A 21,904-nucleotide genomic window follows, 5' to 3' on the forward strand; every position below is an offset into this window, starting at 1 on the left:
TCAGCTTTACAGTTTCAGTCTACAGACTGAAGGAGGGATGGATAAAAAGCAACAGGGAATGAAAAAGCAAAAACCTTTAGGCTGAAGTTTATACTCTTAGTTTAGACTTCTGGCAAAGTCAAGGTTCAGGAAATGCATAAAACAGACCTCATGAAAGGTGTACAAACTGTACTGGAATATGACAGGACGGTCATCTGTCTCCATCAATAGCTTTCTTTTGCACATATAAATCATGCTAGTAACTTTAGGACACTACAAACTCCAGGTAACTGCACATACCACCAATCCACACACGCTTCAAAAGCCAGAGGAAAAATGCATTGTAGGAAAAAACAAAAGTAAAGAGAATAACATGTCTTGAATACATCACAACAAATTCTGGAGAATGGAACATATCCCTACATAGTATACCTCAAAGCATGGACAAGTTAGGTAAACATCTGTCTTTGAAGAGGCTGAAGAATTTAAAACAGACTAGTAATGTTCCACAATAGTTGTGCAGCATATTACAAATATTTCTTTTAAATAGTTCAAGATTTTGTAACAGAACAGCCACAAAAAACGGTATGTTCTCTTGTCTAAAGATTTGTTTCTAAATTGTTTCAAAAAGTTGAAATACCTTAATGTTGCACCATTGTGAACTGAAATCAGTATAATAAACACTTATAAATTTGGAATAGTAGGAAAGAAAATAAAAAAAATACTTGTTTGCTTTCTTCAAAACCCAGAAGAAATCCAAAATTTAAAAATTTTATTTACAGATTTTCAAAGAGGACTGCTGCCATTAAAAGTGCTTCATATTGTTGGCTTGTAGATTCAGTTTCCTTTTCTATTACCTAACTGCAAAACATACTACTTAGAAAATTTTTTAAAATTTTGTTCTTATTTTGTTTACTTATTTTTTTTATGCTATGCATAAATATGTATAACATCCTTGATTTTGAGGATAGCAGTCTAATTTAAACAGAAGACTTAACTTTCACTGCCAGCTAGTGAGAAAAGTTAAAAGCCAAATAGATTAAAAGGAGATAAATAGCTAAAAGTACTGCAATTGGAAATTAATTTTCCCCTGCTGGGGACAATAATCTGTATGCCTTAAATTTCTTAATAGAAGTAAATTTTAAATAACCTGCTTTAATATCCTCCTCTCAACATATTGGTACACAGTGCAGCATTTTTAACATAGCTGTTATAATAACTGTATACTTATCATCAAGTCTCAGGTTCCAGAGTCAGGTCAGTCAGATGATTGTAAAAGATTGAACAGACCCTTCAGAAAAAAGTAATTTCTAGTGCCAGTAGTTGCAGAGAAACAAAAAAAAAAAAAAAAACAAAAAAAAAAAAACCCAAAAAAAAAACCCACAAAAAAAACACAGAAGCCTGGTTCTGTTGCATCCTAATGACTCAAAACTCCAAAATATGTTATCATATGCACTATGTTACTCTTAGATCACTTTGAAGATGTCTCTACTTAGTTATAAGCTCTTGGACAATGGCAAACAGGCACGTGGCCTTCAACCTAATTCCCAAGTCGATCTCCCAAAACTCAGGAGATTATTGTCAACACATGAATGAAATTTCTGTATAGCAGAAAAATACTTATAGCTAGACAGACAGAAATAAATTCTGTAATTTCTCTAGATGTTTATATAAATGTATAGGGAAAAAATTAGAAAATAAAGGTCCTTGTTACTTGTAACAAATCATACTGTTACAATTACTACAACTGCTTGTTCTGACAGAAGTAAAGCTCCTGAGAAATTCCTGTATCATAACAGTTTGAAAATTAAGTGCATTCATCTTGTCCATTTCCCTAAACCCCTGGAAGAACTACTTTAGGTACTGGCTTCCCACCCACATACCAGATGTTTCTTCCTTTAGTTAGGGATTTGAAATCCAACAAGATTGGTATTTGACTCAAATGCGGTCACTGCATATTTTTGAAGTTACTTCATTGAACAATAACTGCAATCGGCAAAAAGAAAGTGACAGTAAAACATGTTTCAGTCTCTACGTGTTAAATAAAGTTGGTTTCAGTGTGCGTTACAGAGGTATTTATGTATTGTTGAAAAATTACCACAGAAACTGAGTCATAAACTTCATTTACACAAGTGCAATCAAAGACAGTCCTTGATAGAAATTCCAGCGGAAATTCCAGGGGGTGCCATGCAAATCACTTGAGAAGTCAGCAAGAACATAATATCCAAACATGATTTACGTGAATTCTTGGCTCTGACGCGGATGCTGCACGTGAGAACAGCTCTAAATGATGGCCACATGATACACATTACCACAGAACCTGCTGGATCTCAAAGACCTGAACTGTCACAGCTAAAGAAGCACAGTAAATTTTAAAAAGCTAGCTTGCAAAAGACTGCTCACTGAAAGTAGTAATTCCTCCATTATAAAAGAGCTATATATATTTATTATCACAGAGGGTCTTAACAGCTGTGGTGAAAGTTAAAATTATGCAACAAAAGGGAAAGCTTTCCAGAGCACAGCTAAGTTGATTATTTTAATTCATATCTGGAAGTGAAAACACACATCCTTAGAACCCCTCCAGCTGGCATAAGAGGTGATAGCCTGTTCAGAAATACAGACAACACCAAACATACAATCTTTATGCTCTCAGTAAATTATTTAATCCCACCGGAGTGGTGACATTGAAAGACCTTCAGGGAATCTGGCCAAACAAATCATCATTTGATGCAGACCCATGTCTGTCACCTACATATTACTGAAATACATAACTGTTTGCCAATCAGGAAAAGACAAAAGATTGACCAGAAAAAGGCCTAAACACAATTCACTCTAAGAAGGCAAATCAATGAGCAACAATTCTCACTACATCTCAGATACATGGGAGTCAGATTTATCTCTTGATGATTTTCATTTCCTTTCCTACAAATACCTCAAAGTAATGACACTTTAATGCTTACATGCACAACAGTGAATTAGTAACAACTGAACATGTTCATAGTCAAAAAGTTAGCACTATGAAGAGTCCATCAGTTTCTTGCCTGTACAAATCCAACTAAAAATTCCACAATTAAGGAAATATTATATGAGGTTAATACAGATAGTTTTGCTGTCATCATCAGACAGGCTGGTGACCATACCTGTAGACTCAATTTTTGCCATTACAAGCTAATGCCTGCACCTGCTTAAATGAATAAGGCAGATAATCTATATGATTTCATAGACCAATGAGATGTTTAAATGTAATGCAAATCTGAACTGAAATACAGAATTTTTAATAGAAATGAAAAGAACATAAAAGAGAGAATGCCACATCTGAGATGGAAAGAACCCTAAGTGTGCTTACTGTAATTTGCGAAGTAAGGAAGAAAGAATCTGCATTTCAGAACACTTTAACATCAGACATAAGAAACGGCAAATCCAGAATGACAGATAAATTTTTAATACAATGAATTCCTTCTGTAGAGATTCCCTCTAGAATTCCCTCTATAGAAAGACATGATAGTTCATGTATCACTGGGGAACAACAAGCATAGCATCTGCATTTAAAAATGCAAAACACGTAAGCAAGGTCACTGCAAATTAAACTTAAGGCCTAAAATACTATTAGCTCATTCCCAGTAGCATAAAACCAACATAACATACAATTAAAGGCACAGACAAAAGGGGAATTAATACATTATCCTTTCTCAAAGGCAGGTAGTGTCAGAATAGTCTATTTCTCTTGGAGGGTAGCTAATTTTCTGAGAAATAAAATGGAGTAGATCAGATTTTAACAAAGCATTTGGTAGCATGCCATGAGAAGAAGTTGGTAAAATGGAGATTGATACTGCAATATTACAGTGGGGAAGATAGCTACAGCAGACACCATGAAAGCATTTCTTCAAATTGCAGAAGGTCTAATACAGATCCTGCAGACCAAATCTTGACAGAAACATTTTCTTATAATAAGTTCGGCATGAAAATATGCACAAGAGGATGAAAACTGCTAAAAGACCAATACTGATGGGACTGAGGCATCACTCAGGAAAGACTGGAATGTTCAGAGACATGCAGTATGAAATGCAGTAACATGAAACGAATGTAAAAAACGTTGGAGCCCAAAAGGAGAAATTTATTGTTTGGAGATGACAGAGGAGAAGGTGGGGAGAGGTTTACTCCCAGGATCAACTCAGAGATAACAGTAAGCCACCATGGATCAAGCAGCCTGAAAGAGGCAAATGTGATTTTAAAGCATGCCAAATGAGACATCTGACATGCATATTTATCATCTGCAATATTGTGCGTAATTCTGGTTACTTGCATATAAAAAGGAAAGAGTCAAACGGAGAATGGTGCTACAAAAAACAGAGGAACTGGAAAGCTTACATCCCAAGAGACTAAAGACAGTTCAGCTTATTTAGTTCTGCCTTATTTAGCTCTGTTTCTTAAGAAAGGAAACAGACAGAATATGATTACAGAATCACAGGATATGTTGAGTTGGAAAGGACCCACAAGGATCATTGAGTCCAACTCCTGCACAGCACCATCGCCAAGAGTCTCACCCTGCGCCCAAGGGTATTGTTCAAACACTTCTTGAACTCTGTCAGGCTGGTGCTGTGACCATGTCCCTGGGGAGCTGTTCCAGTGCCCAACCAACCTCTGGGTGAAGAACCTTTTCCTAATATCCAACCTCAACCTCCCCTGACACAGCTTCAGGCCATTCCCTCGGGTCCTGTCACTGGGCACCACAGAGAAGAGATCAGTGCCTGCCCCTCCTCTTCCTCTCACGAGGAAGCTCTAATTGTAATGAGGTGTCCCCTCAGTCTCCTCTTGAGGCTGAACAGACCAAATGACCTCAGCTGTTCCTCCTACACCTGCCCCGTCATCATCCTTGTGGCTGTCTTTTGGACGCCCCTTAATAATTTAATGTCTTCGATTGTGGTGCCCAAAGCAGAGCAGAGTCCTGCCTTCAAGGGACTCAACAGATCCTCCCAATTTTTTATCATTGGCAAACTTGCTTAGTATCCCTTCCAGTCCTGTGTCTAAGTCATTTATGAAGATGTTGAAGAGCACAGACTCAAGGATGGAGCCCTGCAGAACCCTACTAGTGACCTGAACACATATTTTTATGCAACAAGTTGGAGGGAGAGGAACTGTCTTCAAGTAAAAGAAAAGCACATATGAAGCAACTCCGAGATTATTCTGCTTAGTCCCTAGCTGGCAAATAACACCCCATATCTATCATGTTTAACATGAACTAAACTTATTTTGTAAATCACCACAAGAGAGTGGAGGCCTATTTCAGGCCAGTGAATTTGTGTGGGTTTTGTCTGGGGTGGAGTTCACTTTCTCTGCAGTGGCTGGTGTGGGGCTGGTGTCAGATCTCGCTGAATAATTAATAATATAGAGACATTTTTGTTATTGCTGAGCAGGGCTTACACAAGAGCCAAAGCTTTTCCCATGGCCACACTGGTGAGGAAGTTGGGGGTCAATGGGAGGTTGATTGGGGACACAGCCAGGACCCAAGGTGACCCAGGTGACCCAAGCTGACCAAAGGGATATTCCAGACCATGTGACATCATGCTCAGTATATAAAGTGGGGAGAAGAGGGAGGAAGGAGGGGACATTTGGAGTGATAGCATTTGTCATGTGCAGTACCAAGGAGCCACAGTACATGACAAGGTCCTTGAAATGGCTGAACACCTGCCTGCCCACGGGAAGCAGTGAATTAATTCCTTGCCTTCCTTTGCTTGAGTGTGTGTTTTTGCTTCCCTATTAAACTGTCTTCATGTCTACAAGCGAGCTTTTCAGCTTTTCTGATTCTCTCCCTGATTCTGCTGGTGGGGGAATGAGACAGCTTGGCTGGTGGCTGGGGTTAAACCACAACAGAGGTGACCTCTAAGCAGACCTTTGTGTTATGTCTTCAGCTGGTTTGGACTATTGTAGCTACCTTCAGAGCAGACCCTTACACCACTGCAGTTCATATCCCCAGGTTTGTGCAGAAACTGCTGAATGAAGGAAAGAGCCACAGTGGGGACCACTGAACAAATGACTTTTGTGAAGTTAGAAAATGCACCTAAACAATTTACATTTACCTCAGAACACAGTATTCAAAGAACCCATGAGGAACACTGCTCCAAGTCCTGCAGAAGCTCTGCTTTCATAGCACTCTGAGCTGCAGATAACAGAAAGAAGGGTAAGAAGGGTAAGATAACAGAAAGAGTAAGGGACTGCTTCAGGATTGCAGTTTACCATCTAATGCAGTTCTTGAAGGGCATTCAGCTAGAAATTTGAATAAAAGAAACTGTGCAATCTGAAAATTAAGAATTAAATAATTTGGCAAAACCTGTTAGTGATAATGTTGGTTAAGTTGTTAAAGTTCAGCTAAACTTTAAAGACATGATGAAGGTGGCTCAGGGGGAGTGTGTACCATTATGCAAAATTAAGCACAAAATTTCAAAGCCAGTAAGTCTGAGTGACAAGTTGGTTAAGTTAATTGCAAGCAAAAATGGAGCTCTAAAAATTACAGGGAGGATAAAACTACAGCATTGTTACTTCTAAAAAGAAAAATCAAGGGAATGTAATGATGGTACTTGAAGCGCATGAAGGAATAATGAAGCACAAATAGCTAGAAATATTAAGACTAACAATAAGAGTTTTTTAAATGTATTGCAGGCTTGAAAAATGCTAGAGAACATTTAGTTCCATAAATAAGGTGATAAAGTAAGGAAATATTTGCTATTTGGAAAAATAATTTCAGAATAATGCGTTCCTTTTTTGTATTTGAATTTCTCAAACAGAATATTCTCAAATGTAAGACCTTAAAGAGCACACTGTGGCCAGGAGAAATTCAGAAGGAAAGAAGAAACTAATACTCTTGTTTAATGCTAATAAATATCTGAGATATCACTTGAACTTGCCTTGCATTTCCCATTGCTTTAAAAAAGCGAAATTTCTTTTAGGAGAAAACGCTTCAGCACAGCTTGCAACAGAAACCTGAATCTAGACAGAAGCTCCTATTATTTCCACAGCTGCTTGCTGGCACAATGAATATTCATTCAGAAAGGAATATATTAGGAGCAGTAGTAAATAACCATTTGTTGATCACAACATTAATCTCAGTCAATCTTGTGAAAGCCCTTAGTAAAACCTCCAGACATTCCCTCTTCATAAGCATGCATCATTCTCTGCATCATTCCTAATCAGTAACACAGGAATAGAATATAAGGACTGTATCCTTCCCCAGATTACTTCAGTCTTCCTTATCAGAGTTAGGACAAAAAAAGCCAAGACAAACAAAAATGAAATAAGATAAAACTCTGGTTCTTCCTGCTGTTTAACTTCCTTCAGTGCTTCCTGGGTACAGTCAGTCACTGCCTGCTCTCAACCACAAACTCCTGGGCTGGCTGCACACTGGCAGCACAGAGGCAGGCTCAGCTGGTGGCTCCTGTGCAGGCAGGGACAGGGGATCCCTGTGAGGCACGGGTGGCAAAGCAGCATGTGTGCTCAGTGACATGGAGGCTGCTGTCAAACACACAGACAGACACAATGTCAGAGATGAGGCTGCAAGAAGTATTCTAATTTTTTTTTTATATTAACTGCGCCTTTACCATCAAAGACCTTGATGGTTTGGGGAGAGCGTGTTGGCTTTTCTTCCCTTTGCTTCTATTTGACAGTAAGAAAAGCTTAGGTGAAAGGAATACACTGCATCCTCCCAAGAACTACCTAGAATACAGCAGAATGAAAACCATTGACATCACAGGGCTGAGCTGGACAAGAAAGACACTTCTTAGTCTAGGGGAAAACTCGTTCAAAAATTGGCAAGTGCACAAGCATTGAGCAAAGTCACAGCTTTATGATTTCTTACTAATGAGCAAGAACACAAGGAGGTAGAGTATGGTGAGTAGCTCGTAGTTAAGAAGAATCAAGAGGAAGCAATGCATTTAAAGTAGTAAATGGTTACACAAGTTGCAACAAGCTTTAGTCCAATCTTTTGTACTTGCTAATTTAGCTTTTGGAGAGACAGAGGGATTAAGTTTCCCTTGATAATTTTCTTGTCTCTCTCTTTCCTGAGGGTGGATAGGGCAATTAGTTTTGGTTTGTTTTTTTCCTAGCATAAACAGCTAATGAATAAACTAACATACTCTGAAAAACACAGTGGTAAAACCAAACAACCTCAAACTCTAAAGAAGTAAGGGTGTGGGGTAAATATTGCTTGTGTTGTTCCTCAGATTGGATGACCCTTGGCTTGTCTCTTTCCCTATGCAACACTGGGGCTTGTGGTATCAAAAATGGCTGCTGTATGAGCCCTTAGCAGCCAAAACAAAGATAGTCAAAAATGGAGGAAATTGAGACACTGAGCCATAAACATTCCTACTTTAATGCAGCAGTTCAAGCTGATCAGGGTTAGTATTCAGGCTGTGATTCTCCACATGAAAAACTATGGAAAAAGTGCAGGATAGTTATGAAATCTACAGGAATATGGTCTTTACTCCTTTCCTGCTACTTCTGGTCACAGTATCCTTATAGTTTATCTAGTAGTATGTCATCAAACTCATGACAAAATTAATCTAATGACCAAAACACTTGGTCATCTCCTCCTTGTTAGCTCAGCTAGCATGTTAATGCACTGGAGAACAAACACAATGTACTACACTTTGTGCCTCCTCCAGCTTTTACTTCAGCTATCTACCCTAACACAAAATGGATAAACAGTTTTCTTGCCAAATAGTAGTGGATTATCCACAGTGGTGGTGACGACAGCACGGTGCACGGAAGGATAAGAGTTACAATAGCTATTCCTAAAGCAGTAACGTGAGCGGGGATAAGCTGGGAATGAAATGTCACCATCCAGATGAACATTTACACACTCTGGAAATGATGACTGGTATTTGGATTGAGCAGAAGGGTGAATTCAGCATCACACCAACTTCCAACAAAGTTCATCTGATCAAGATCATATGTGCTGAAATTTTATCCCATAATCCATTTCTCCATCTTGAATACAGGTTACTGAAGTTTATTCTATACAGTAAAACAAAACATAAATACTTGAATAGTTGTACTGTAATGTCTGTGATTGGAAATATTTTGCTTTTGATATTCTTTCAACCTTGGCCTATTCCTGAGACCTACTAAATGTGTATTTCATATCTACCTGAAAGCCCTGCCAGTTTTCATAGCCCCTAGGACAGGAAAATTAATTGAATTTATAGTTGAGAATAATAAAATAATAAATAATAAAAATAATAATAAATAATATATAACACCTTATAAATAATAAACAATAAAAATAATAAAACTACCAAGATTTCAGGATGCCTGGAATAGCTGAAGTGAAATCCCCAGTTTGCTATGCATTAGAAGGAAAAGCATTGTGACATTATATCATGCTCTTTATGATTTTAAAATTAATGCAATATTTAGAAAATCAAACAGAATATTTTATGACCTGTCCAGTTCTGCTACTTCTGTATATACACATTAATGTAGTAAAATTGTTTACCACTCATTACATTTTGTACACAGTAAGAACAACTGAAGCACAAAGGTTCATAAGATCTTAAACCTTCAAGGCACTTTTCAGTCCCACCACAAATTTTCTATGCATTCCAGTGGTGAGTTCAGTTTTCTAGTAGGAGGCATGAAAAATGGGAACATTGCATGGAAAACTGTACTTTAGAATGCAAGAAGCTCTTGCATTGCTGGGATGGCAGTGGAAGAAGCCCTGAGAACTCTGTTCAAGGTGTCAGAGAGATCTTCTGGAAGATATGAGACCATAAGTAAGTCTACAAACATAAATCTTTCACCTTATTAGAGGATAAACCTGCTTCTTTCCCTGAAGTGTCCATTGATTGATATAATCCCAATTATTTAAAAATTCTTTAAGGACTCTTGTGTCATAACATACTACACTATTCCTGAATTAATTGGCAGATGGAATGCTCTGGTTGACAAAACTTCTGGTGAATCTGGAAAGTTTTATTAGGAAAAAATTCTCAAAATGTTTTTGGGGCCCATTATTTACTTCCATTTTTCTGTGTAATTTTCTACCTTTTTCATTACTGGATGTCCTTCAGCTCTTTGTAGCATGCCACTTATCCTCTCTGGTGCTTGTCCCTCCTCTCTTAGACTCCAGCAAGTCTGAAGCTCTCTCTGCTTCACTGCCTGGGTTCTATTTCATCACAGCTGCCACATTATCTGCAACAACCATCATTAAAAAGGCTGCTGCATTATCCCTAGAAAGGATGCAATGTTTCAACAGCTTTGTGTGGCAAATGCACCCAGGGAGGGTTTCTGCTGCCTCTTGCCAAGCTCCTATTGCTTCACTTTCCCCACTGGTTCTCCTGCTTTGCAACTGGGGTTCTGAATTTGTCTCAGGTCCCCTCTGTTTTGCTCTCATTAGGAAGGCATTTGGCAGCATTCTTTTCCCTTCATGATGGAGAATTTGTTCCAGGTCACTGCTGAGCTGTAGACATTGTCCTTGAACACGTAACCTGTAAAGAAATTAATAACTTCCCTGTAAGATACCAAATCTTTCCTGCAGGATTCCCCATCCTGACCCTAATGGCTGCTCAATTACCTGGATGGATTTAGAATAACAGAAGAAAGATAAAAGTGTAAAGGAAAAATGTGAACTGTTCCTTATCTCCCAATATATGTTTAGCAATGTGTCTTGGGCGATCTTCCAAAATTGTTTGGGCTTGGAAAGCTAAAGAACAGCTGTGCTATACACCCAGCTGTTGATGTTTTCTTACAGATACCAGCTATGTCAGTATGCCTTAAGTTCTTAGTTATTAAACCAGTTTTTGGATATTAATCTTTCTATTAAAGAAAAAAATCATTGAAGCACTTGATCTACCAAAAGTTAAGATTATAACTTAGAGGTGTCACATCTTAATTCACAGAAGAGGGATCTATTTTAAAATAAACACCTGTTTCTAGCTCTCCCCATCTCAACCCATTCTAAGCCCAAACCAAACTGCTGCAGTTTTAAAAAAAAGTAAAATGTCTCTCAAATAGTACTTAGTACAGATTAACAAGGATGTAGTTTGAAAAGTGAAGTCTTTCATGCCTAGAATGCATCCTTCAGGAGATTTTTTTGTTGCATCATTAACAATCCTTCTTGATCAGACAACCTACAGAAAATCACCACAAGACAGCATGAGAAACTGCAAACACTATACACTGTACTGTTTCAAGTAAGGTGAGGAGACATGAACAAATAATATGAGGGACATCTCTTGGCTGGAGAGCTCCTTGGAAGAGGAAAGGGTGAGAATCATTCCAAAAAGAGAGGCATTATTGCTAAATAAACACCATTGACTGATTTGGGAAGGGCAGTTCTTATCAGACTCTGTATGCTGTACATGTGAGAGGAAATTACACCCTAGAGGGCAATTCAGAGCAAGAGACTAAACTGGGGAAGTGAAGCCTCAGGATGGTGCCTAAACTGAGATGCAAGGCATCCAGAATATTCTCCCTTTTGTAGTCTGACATCAATCAACACAAGCCTTCATCATTCAGCAACCTCTCTGCAGTTCCTCTGAACTGAGATGGTAGGACTTGTGCGAGGGAGCTGGATATGTAACCTATTGACCAATGTAGCTAAACGTTTCTTCCCAGCACTTCTGTTAACATGGATGAAACTTCTGCTCTAACTTGTCTCTTCTCAGAGAACACACATCATATGAACACTACAAGAACCCATGCCAGCAGTAAAGCAACCTCCTCTGTAAATCTGCTTACCTCCATCAACTGACTACTGAACAGAGCCCAATCAAAAAAGAGTTATTTCACAATTAGCTGTGCTCAATTTTGCTTTTTAATAATCACCACCTTTCAGAGATCTAAGCTTTGACAGTTCCACAGGCCCCCCAAAAGAAAGGAGGATCAAACATGCTGCAGCTGTTTCTCTGCAGCATTTCTCTTCCTCTAAAAGTGTTCTGAAGTTAATTTTGATGAGGTTTGAAAGGAGTAGGCTTGTGCTCCACGCTGAAAACGTTTTCAATTTGACAGCTCTGTCTGTGTGGGGGAGGGAGAACGATCAGTGATATCTTTAAGTTATGCAATAAAAAGTTAGCTGTCTTCTTTGAATGCAGATTTCTATTGAAGTTTTAAATAGTTCTATTCAGTAAGGAAAGGACAGAAAAGGTGGTTAACATAAGTAAGCTGAAGCAACCTGCTGCTGGTCCTGTGAATAAAGCTGACCTTCTGGAGTAGTGGCAGAGGCTGTTGACCTTGTTTTTCTCCCTTGCACAAGCCACTGTGTATCCTTACACAGTATCGTATTTCCAGGCAAACAGCCAACTTTCATGTACGGCAGGACAGAGCAGTGCACAGCGCCAATATTCCCTAAAACAAGACTTACTTGCTTCCATAAAGACTTAGAGGACTCGAGCTTATGCTAAGCTTTGCACTGACCAAAACTGTCCCACGGCATGGACAAAAGATCCCTGGGATCTACAAGGAGAAAAGCATCAATACTCTCACATCACGTTCCAGAAACCACAGGCCACAAAATATCTGATGCTGTAACTGCAGAAGCTTTGCTGTGGGGAGACATGACTTTACCGTCTTTCTATAGTGTTATACCTCTATTTCAGAGTTGTAAGGAGAAGGGAAGGTATGCTTCTAACACATTAAAGAAAACCAGCCAAAGAGAATCCTAAAAAGATCACAAGTTTAAATTAGTTCTCTTTGACCTTTTCTCATCATCCAGTAAGTTATCTTTCATTTACAGTAAGGCACTACTCCTTCAAGCAGTTTTCCTTTTCCCTCCCAAAGATTTAGAATATAGAGCTTGTACTCCAGAAATCACTACATTACTTTTGTCAATGCCATCAATGCCATATCAACACCCGAATCCTTCACATAAATGATCTTCAGTGAAGCAGCTAAGTTTGTCACATTTCACAGATAAGAGTTTCAACATTATGTGATTTACCAAAATCAGGGGTGAAGTTTGTAGCTGAGGTGCTGCACCTGATTTTAAGTCCAAGGCTTCTCTTTTTCTAGCAATATATATCTTCGATCTCATCTTTCTTTCTATTCTTCTCCACAGTCCACTGAGATGAATGGTCTCCTTCCTTGCTAGAACAAAGCCCAAACAGATAGCAATGACAACTTCTTCTACTCCAGCAGGAACACTGTAGATCCAGGGAGGAGTCTGGCCATTTTTCCCATCACATCTGCTCACCCCTTCCTAGGAAAGGGAACTCACAAAAAGGGAAGCAAAGGAAGAGCTCTAGAAGCCATAAAAAGGTCATTGCAGGACCACTGCAAGCAAGTAAGTGACTCAGACTAATTGCCTGGGGCCAGTGCTTCCCACAGACGGGGTTCCAAAGGAGCTGGCCAGAGCCTGTACCAGACAGTAAGTCCAGCCCAGAGGCTGAGGAGAACAACACTCACAGCCTTAGCCCAAATATATGCCTTGATAAATCCATGACAATAAAGAAATAGGTCCAAGCATGTCTCTGTGGTGATGACCTTGGATCTTTTCCAAAGCAGTCAACGCTATGAACGTAATTGGCATATTAATTGATAGACTTGTGGGAGGACAACATTTTTCTCCCATCACATCTACAGCAGGTCTGGTAGAAAAAGAAGAGAGACATTTGCAGGAGAATCAAATATTCTCTTTCATAACAAAGAGCAATATATTTTTAGGCATTAAAAAATTATATTACTTCTACACGTCAATCCTTCAGATTTTTTTCTGTAATAGATATCTATTTTAAATTAAGTAATTTCATTTCAAAAACTATTGTATTGTGCAGTTACTTCTTTTTCTTACCTTCCTTTTCTTTTGGACCTTTTTCCTGTAGTTAAATAATATGCTGCATTAACAACATTATAATAAGAGACGAAGTGTACATATTTCTTTGTATTTATTTGTTGAAATATTACTCCTGTACCCTAAAGCTATAGCCTTTCCTCTTGCTTCCTAATCAACACCTTCAATACTTTCTGTTCTCAGCATTATTATTGCCCAAATTTCCAAAGTCTGTCAAAGGCAGAAAAGCATTGAAGAAAAGCACCTTCAGATGCATCAGAGCTCCAATACTAGAAAGATCTGCAATTATTTAAAAGTTACCAACTTAGAGCATATTATTTTGTAAGTAAAAACAAGCAGTGTTATCTATGTGGAAATAATGATGCACAGAACTCTGAGCAACACAACGTAATTTCCAAGTTGTCCCAGCTGTCCAATGATATTACAATTTCAATAATCGAAATTTCATATGAATAAGCAAATAAATACTGCAGAATTTTCAGGTTTTCTTGGTTTTGGGGCCTTTTTTTGCTACTTGGAAAAATATTTGGGGAGGGAGAATGTTTCCTTTAACTTGTCCTAATGGCTCTCTAACCACCTGTCTCTTTAGAAAACATTCAAACAATTCACCAGTTTCTAATAAGGAAGAATTATAATTCTGGAAAGCAACTGAGATATTTTTCATTCATTTGTGCCTCTCCAAGGAGCTTCTGAATACAGTGCAGTAGAAGTAGAAGTAGAGCTGTTTACAGTACGCCTTGCTTGCCTTGCCTTCATGGGACCGCTCTGCCAGCAAGCAACTTCACTACATATATCTAAATAAATACAAATATAAAATATTTGTAATAATATATTATAATAATAATAAATATATCTATTCATCATATAAACCCATTTCTACAGTTTGATGTCTTCTGCTAAGTTTTTCTGACATCCAGACAGATAAAATTTCAAAGGTTGAGATCAATTTTTCCATTGCCTAAAAAGATTTCAGAGTATGTAAATGAGCAATAAAACAGAGAGGCAACAAATACAGGCTGGATAAAAAAAAATTGCACTGATTATTAACCATTAGAAAAGTAACCTAGTGCTTTCCTGAATTCTAGAAATAATGATAAAACTTTTCTCAGAAAGAATAAGCCCCTTCCTGTCGTCTAGATATAGTTAAAATTGACAATAGACAATACTTAAGCTGTCACTATTAGTGGAGGAAGAAGGTACCAAAATCATCTGGAAACAGACACAGTTGGAATAATTAACTTGGACTGATGATGATTAGAAGCTGAATGCGAGAAAATTTTTATTTACTAGATCTATGAGTCTAGATAGTTAAAAATATAATTATGATATCAGGTTTCTGCTCAGAAAGTATTTGCAGATGAAATATCAAATTTTAAACTATATATCAAAGTATATTTTTTTACTGTACCAGTCTGTTGAAGCACAAAAACCTAACTGAAAGAAAACCAAAACCTGTTTTTCTGAAACTCTATGTATTCATCGGCAATGTGAGAGATAAATGATCTTTGCTAACATCAGTCAGTCCAATCCACTTGATCTCATTTAGGCAAGCACCTTTTGTAGCTTTTATTATTCAATGGTCCAGAAAGTGACTGTGTAAAAATATTGTGTAGAATAACATCTTCTTGCATATGTTCATACTCAAAATTAATCTGTTTTACTGTCAGAAAGCAAGTTTCTTCCAACCTCTGATTCTACACCTAGAAGACATACGAAAGCATTTTTATCCTCTTATGTGCATTGAGAACAGCCCTAAGTAATTACACAATTATCTAACATAGAAAAAGGACACAATTACTTTCCATAATTCTGCTGAAGATGGGCAGGAAAGCAACAACAATTTTGTGTACGCACATATAACTATTAAGCTCTGCAAAAGCAGAGAGAGAACAGCAACCCACACCCATATCTTTAATGTTGAATATGTCAAATAACTAGAAAGTCTAACTGGGAGCTATTTTCAACAAGGAATATATCTGCAAACATCAAATGTAGCTCAAAAATAATTTCTGGAGACAAATCCAAATAGGAAAAAATCACATATTTTATGAATACAATTCAAAGAGGAACACCTGAAAAATAAATTTTCAGAATTAATAATACTTCAAAAGCATCAGCAAACTTTTCTTCACAACTTACAAAGTTAAATAAAAGAAAATACATTTTGAAGACCTGAATTTGCATTTCCTCGTGCCAAAGCATGCTATTAAATCAATTTAAGGTACAATTAAATTAATTTTGTCTTTATTTAATAATAAACTTTGGGATATTCAGTTATACCTCCTACATACAGAAGATTCTGTTGCATACAGAGTTTTATGCCAGGAACATATATATTTAGAGTTGGTTCTGCAAATATAACAAAACAAACTATGGAAGAAATAAATATTTACCTAACCAGGACTAAAAGGTTCTTCATGTGGGAAAAAGAGCCTGATGCTTAAACCTCTGTTCTAATGGCAACAATTACAAAATAAAATCTGAGTAAAATGTAGTCAGTGGCATATAAGCCCTGATGAGATAATACCACATCTCCAAATGTCATTCCTTTCAACATATTTGCAAAATGAAGTGGAATTCTGAGTTCTGTCTCCAAAGTTTAGCACCTTTCTTATAAGCAAAAAAAGCCTCACAACTTTTATTAAGCCAGTGTAACTGAGCTTCGAAGAAACAAGATGGAATTACTGAACACTACTTCACTCATTTTCTGTTCAAAAGTCTTTATGATGAGATTACATAAAAGCTGTACTTTAGAAAGTCAGAGAAGGGCTTTAATCTCTCTTTATACCTCTGACAAGCTTGAATTTACCTTTCTTCAACCATGCAGCCCCTTCAAATCAGCCTTCCAAGCAAATTTCTCCTGCCCACACCCCCCAACTAGGCCTCTATTAAAAATAGAAAAAACACAAAATCTAAAGTTTGTGAGGTAAAAAGAATAATAGAGAAGCAGAAATAAAGACAAAAGGAAAAAATGTGGTTTTTATACTTTATGGAACAGCTCACAGATGTTCTCAGTCCCTCAAAGTAAAAGCCCCACTTGCAGTTCCTTCTGCCAATCACTATATGCTACAACTGCACATACATCTGTTCCAGACTCAAAATCAACATGGTTTGGATGTTTTTCAAGTCACTCTATCAGCTGTTTTTTCATTTCCTGTCTGCCGTCTTCTCTCTTGCAACATGCTGTTATGTACATTCACATTTTCCCATTTCTTAAATAAAATATTTGGATTTCAGCACAATCTCCTGTCCAGGGAAGTTTACCAACAAGTTCCCCAAATAACTTCTAACTTGCTATATACCTATGATTTAAACAAGATATTTATGAAAACTTTCTTCTAATTCTTCTGAAACAACAAAGAAAAATTTAATCAAGCAGTGACTGTGTCAGACTGAGACAAATTTTGTACTTGGTTATTTTGCAGAGGCCCATCTTCATAAACAATTTGAGAAACTAGCTTTTCTTTGGAAAAAGCCAATGATTCCCTCTAAGCAGCATGTAACCACACTGCTGTGACAAAACATTTAGTAAGCAATACCTCATAAGCTCTCTGCTCCAGAGGTATTAAATGTGCTGCTCAGTACCTGGGAATGATCATCCATGCAGGTCCAGATCTCTTCAACACAGAAGACCACACCATAGGTGTATCCATAGATGGTTGCCAAAGGCTATCATGCTTGTCAAAAAATGTGATACTTAAAAAAGACAGCTCTGGAGAGTATAACCTTTTCACAGAGGCTGGGCAATAGATGAACACATAAACTCTTGCAAAAGTTTTACCCTCACCTCTTCACACCGCAGTGCATGAGCCAGTTTACAAACACGTTGTCTTAACACATTTGGGCAAAGAGCTACGTCTTCATCCATTTTACAGAACTCCACTCCTACAATTAAATAGTATATTCTGATATTATATGTTTCTCTTATATTCTCACGTAATATAAATTTCCAGACTTTAAAAACTTTTACTTTTTTAATTCTTGTCCTAGAGACAAATGTCACTGCACATTACCTCACAATTTGGTATGAATTTGACTCTAAGCTTTCACTTGAGTTTCAGTCAGAAGTATCAGATCCTTAAGGATATAAAAATTATGTTGTTATCAATGTTCAAGCAGTCACGGTACAAAACCCAGAAGAAAGACTAAATGCTTTTATTAACTGTACTGTCATCAAATTTCTTCTACTGAGCAATGAGTGGAGAAAGGCAATACAAGTACTGATACAGTATTTGTTTCCTACCATTAGGCATATTCTCATATTCCCAATCAGATGCATTGGCTCTGCCATCTCATTTTCATAATTACTAAAGATGCTCCTAATTCCACATCACCCACGTTTTCTTTGCCTGACATTCAATATTAATCAGAATTTTCAAGCACTTGCTTCCTACTCTTGCTTCCTTTCCAGAAAAATGCAGTAAGCATCGGAGAGAGAGAAAACATATATACCAGAGAGTGAAAAATTATTGGAAAGCCAGAGAAAATAATTTGAGCTTACAAGTAAAGAAGACCAATGAAACTCTACAAGTATTAACTTGTTTCATTCTCTGCTGCGTCTACCAAGCTTCTGGCACCTCTGTACATGTCCCAGTAAAATCTACAACAAATTTGGCAGCATTTAACTATCTTGGTGCAGGAGTTTTCCTATCAGGAAACTGAAGATTGAAACATTTCACAGCTACCTTGTCTGCATTTAGTGAAAATTAAATGCTTCATTCTAATAAACACAGAATTTTGAATTCATTCCTCATTCCTTTTAGGTTTTAATATTGTGAAATATTTCATGCAGCATTTTGTCAAAACAAAAGCCAAAGGATAAAACAAGATAATAAAAAACAGGGCACATTTTCATCAGAATTTTCAAATCACCTTATTTACCAGAGAAAATAGATATTTGGAACTAGCAAATTATCCTGCAAAGACCAACTGTATTTACAGAACTGAAAATTCAATCTTAGACTTAAATGTTCACAGCTAAGACAGTTTTGCAGTACAAAATATTACAAATACATGTGAAGGACCATATGATGACTGCAAGCCAGTTCTGAATGTCTTTCTGAAGAACTGAAGCAGCAGAAATCTAAGTTACTAACTCAGGTCAAGAATCAGAAAATTCTATCTTTGTCTCACTGCAAAAAATTGGATTAAGGTATCACCCCCTCTACTTAGCGTTAACAATGAGGGATGACAGTACAAATATTTCCCTGTATTTACAGATGAGTCACACATCAGGAGAAGAAACACATAAAAACTGGTGAAGACTCCCAGCAATAGTTTTGAACTGTCCTTGGATCCACAGGCGATCTTGAAGGGGGCCACAAAAGCAAGTAATGAAAAGGTTGTTTCAAATACCACGATAAAGCAATCTGAAGCTCAACTTGAATATCCAGAGTAGCCCAAAATCAAAAAAATATTTGAAAGCCAATGATTACAGATATAGTAATCAGATACACATTTCTTCAGGGACTAATAACCCCCATGTTTTTATGGCTCAGAGATCTGGCATCCTGGCATATACCAGGTTCCACAAGTCTGCTCCTGTGTTATACCAATGCTGCAGCTACCTGCTTAGCTCAGAAGATTTTTGTGGCTGTGTTGTGCTGCTCTCCAAGAGTTTTTCCAGGGGTGACTGATACACTTTCATTAGAATACATAAATAAGATTTTTTTTATTTCCCCATCCAGAAGAAAAAGCTGGCTTGGAAGAAGAGAGTTGTACAGGTAATGCCTTACTCTGGGAACAAGCTGTCCACAGTGCTTGTGCAGTCACTGGACAGACCCTGGAACAACCTGGTCTTATTTCAGGGCTGATCCTGCCTTGACCTGGAAGCTGGACTAGGGACATACTGAAATCCCTTCCCACCATGCTACAAAAAGGTATCAAAGACGTGTAGTCAGCTTTTATTTCATATCTTTCACTCTATTCAGGTACCTCTAGCTTTGCTTTACTAATTACTTTTTTTTCACATATAATTCTGAGGCTTTACAGAACATTCACATCATATTTGCATGTGTTTCTACAGAAATATAAGGGTTTCCAAAAAGTTGTTTGGATTTGGGTTTGCTTTTTTTCCCCATTGTTATTAAAGAATGGGACAGAAAGTCTCCTGGAAATTCCTGTTTCCAGGAGGTCTTTGGAAAAGTCAGGTTATCAAAAATCTTGAAAAAGAAATCTCTGCAGCAGGTAAAATATTCCTGCTGAGAAATCTAGAGGCAGGTTGTGTCTCATCCCTATGATTACTTCTATACTGCTTTTCAGAAGAACAAGCTAAACTTCCACCAAAATATTGCTGGGAAATTTGTTTGCAAATTGACTTCAAAAGTTCAATGAAAACAAAAATAGAATAGCAGGCTACTATGTATTTATTCTCCCTGGTCCTTCCTACCCTTTCAATTTTCAGACCAAAAGAGCAAATTCTTAGTTATTAAAGAATTTGATACTGCTAAAGAAGGAACACTTACAACTGAAATATAGCATCAGAACCAGGCAACTACATAAACACTTACCAGAAATCCTTGTACTTTAACTACCTCACCCTGCATTTAGGGGACAAAAGATTCAAGAAGCTATTCTGTTTGTTTGCCATCTATTAGAGAATGAATACAGCCTTCTCATAATGTTGGTGATTTGCGAAATGTCCCTGCAAAGCACAAAAGCCGGCTGTCCAGTTTGCAGGCCCAGTGGAATAAGGCACATGCTACCATTTTCCAGCACTCTGATTTCAAAGCCTTCTCAGAAGCCTAAATTTCCTTGTGCTTTTTATCTACATAAGCTTTATTTGCTTTGTTCAAACAGAGGCCACCTAAAGGTGGACATTTCATCTTGAGGCAGCTTGTGGGTCTGCATTTCTTCATCTGTTAATATAAACATACATTTCTCTCTGTGTTGAGTGGTCAAACAGCTTGCTGAACTGGTCTGATGTGTAATATTCAGTATTATTTTTTATTTATTGCATTTCTATCCATATTTCTCTCTGATGCATTGTAAGCAGGTCTGGTTACTTTACATATCTGAACTTTGGCTGTACAGCCCGACTGCTCTCTTGCTTGCTCACAACCTGCATCTAAAGCTGCTGCAGAAGTACAGTCTGTATTGCTATTGCAGCATGCTCACCTCGCTTCTTTTGGACTGCTCTGCAGTAAAACTTCAGTCTGCTGATTGTTAAAACAGGTTGTGCTTCACAGCATGGACCTACTTCCTGCAGTACCCCATTTCTTGTTTTACTTGGTACTGGCATCTATTTTTTCTATTTCTACTTTTTTTTTTTTTTTCCTATTTCTGCCTTTCTATTTTTTCTTGTTAGCAGTGATGGTATTGTTGGATTGGCAGTTCAGAGAAAGCTAAAACAATAATCAAGTACCGTTTTTCCTTCTACTGCTCCTTTCCAGAACCTTGTGGTTCCCCAAGCAGCTTCACGGGGGAGAAGAGGAAGTGACTCTGGCTCCAGTTGCATCTCTCACTCCTCCCATAACTGAGACGGACCAAGAGGACTCAAGGGGCCACAATACTGCTCCTGCTGAGGAAGGGCTCATCAGGACTGGATTAACCAACAAATACCTTGGCTACAAACCACCAAAGTACCTTGGTGTGACAGCAGCATTCAGTGATAGCTGGCTAGGCCAGATTTAGAAAATTGAGCCATCTGAGATGGGAGAAACAGGAGTCAGAGATAAGCCCCCATGCTTCCTCACTGGCTCCAAGAGCTGTACACCACTCCCTTCATCATCTCACCACTTTACTCCAGAAAAATGAAAACCAAAGCATTTCCCTCTCTCCGTCACCTGCCTCATTAGGAAATTGTCTTCTCCACTCCAGGAAACAACTTCAGCAAACTGGAGGGATTCGGGCAGTGGCAAAAACCTTGCTAAACATGTGGCTCCAACCCGATGGAAACACTGGGTCACTGCAGGTCTTCTCCTGTGACACTGGAAGTTGCTGACTGGCATTTTTACATTACAAGGTGCTATGATTTGAAGCTTTTCGCTTCAACTTGCTGATTTGCTTCAAAAAGCTGATTGTGATACCTTTGCTGCCCGACCCCCAGACTCCTTTGAACACAGAATTACCCCCGCAAAACCCCTTTTTCCACACAGGAGTATTTTCTAGTCCCTTCAGAGACCGATTGCCAATGCGGATGCGTAACTG

At 37.9% G+C, this 21,904-nt stretch overlaps 1 protein-coding gene across 2 annotated transcripts in view; it reads right to left on the bottom strand.

The window, feature by feature from the left end:
- PDE10A (phosphodiesterase 10A) overlaps window positions 1–21,904 on the bottom strand; it is a 343,886-nt gene that overhangs the window by 246,854 nt on the left and 75,128 nt on the right. The gene's annotated exons all lie outside the window — the stretch shown is intronic.

Source organism: Melospiza georgiana, chromosome 3 (genome assembly GCF_028018845.1).
Source record: "Melospiza georgiana isolate bMelGeo1 chromosome 3, bMelGeo1.pri, whole genome shotgun sequence".
NCBI lineage: Eukaryota > Metazoa > Chordata > Aves > Passeriformes > Passerellidae > Melospiza > Melospiza georgiana.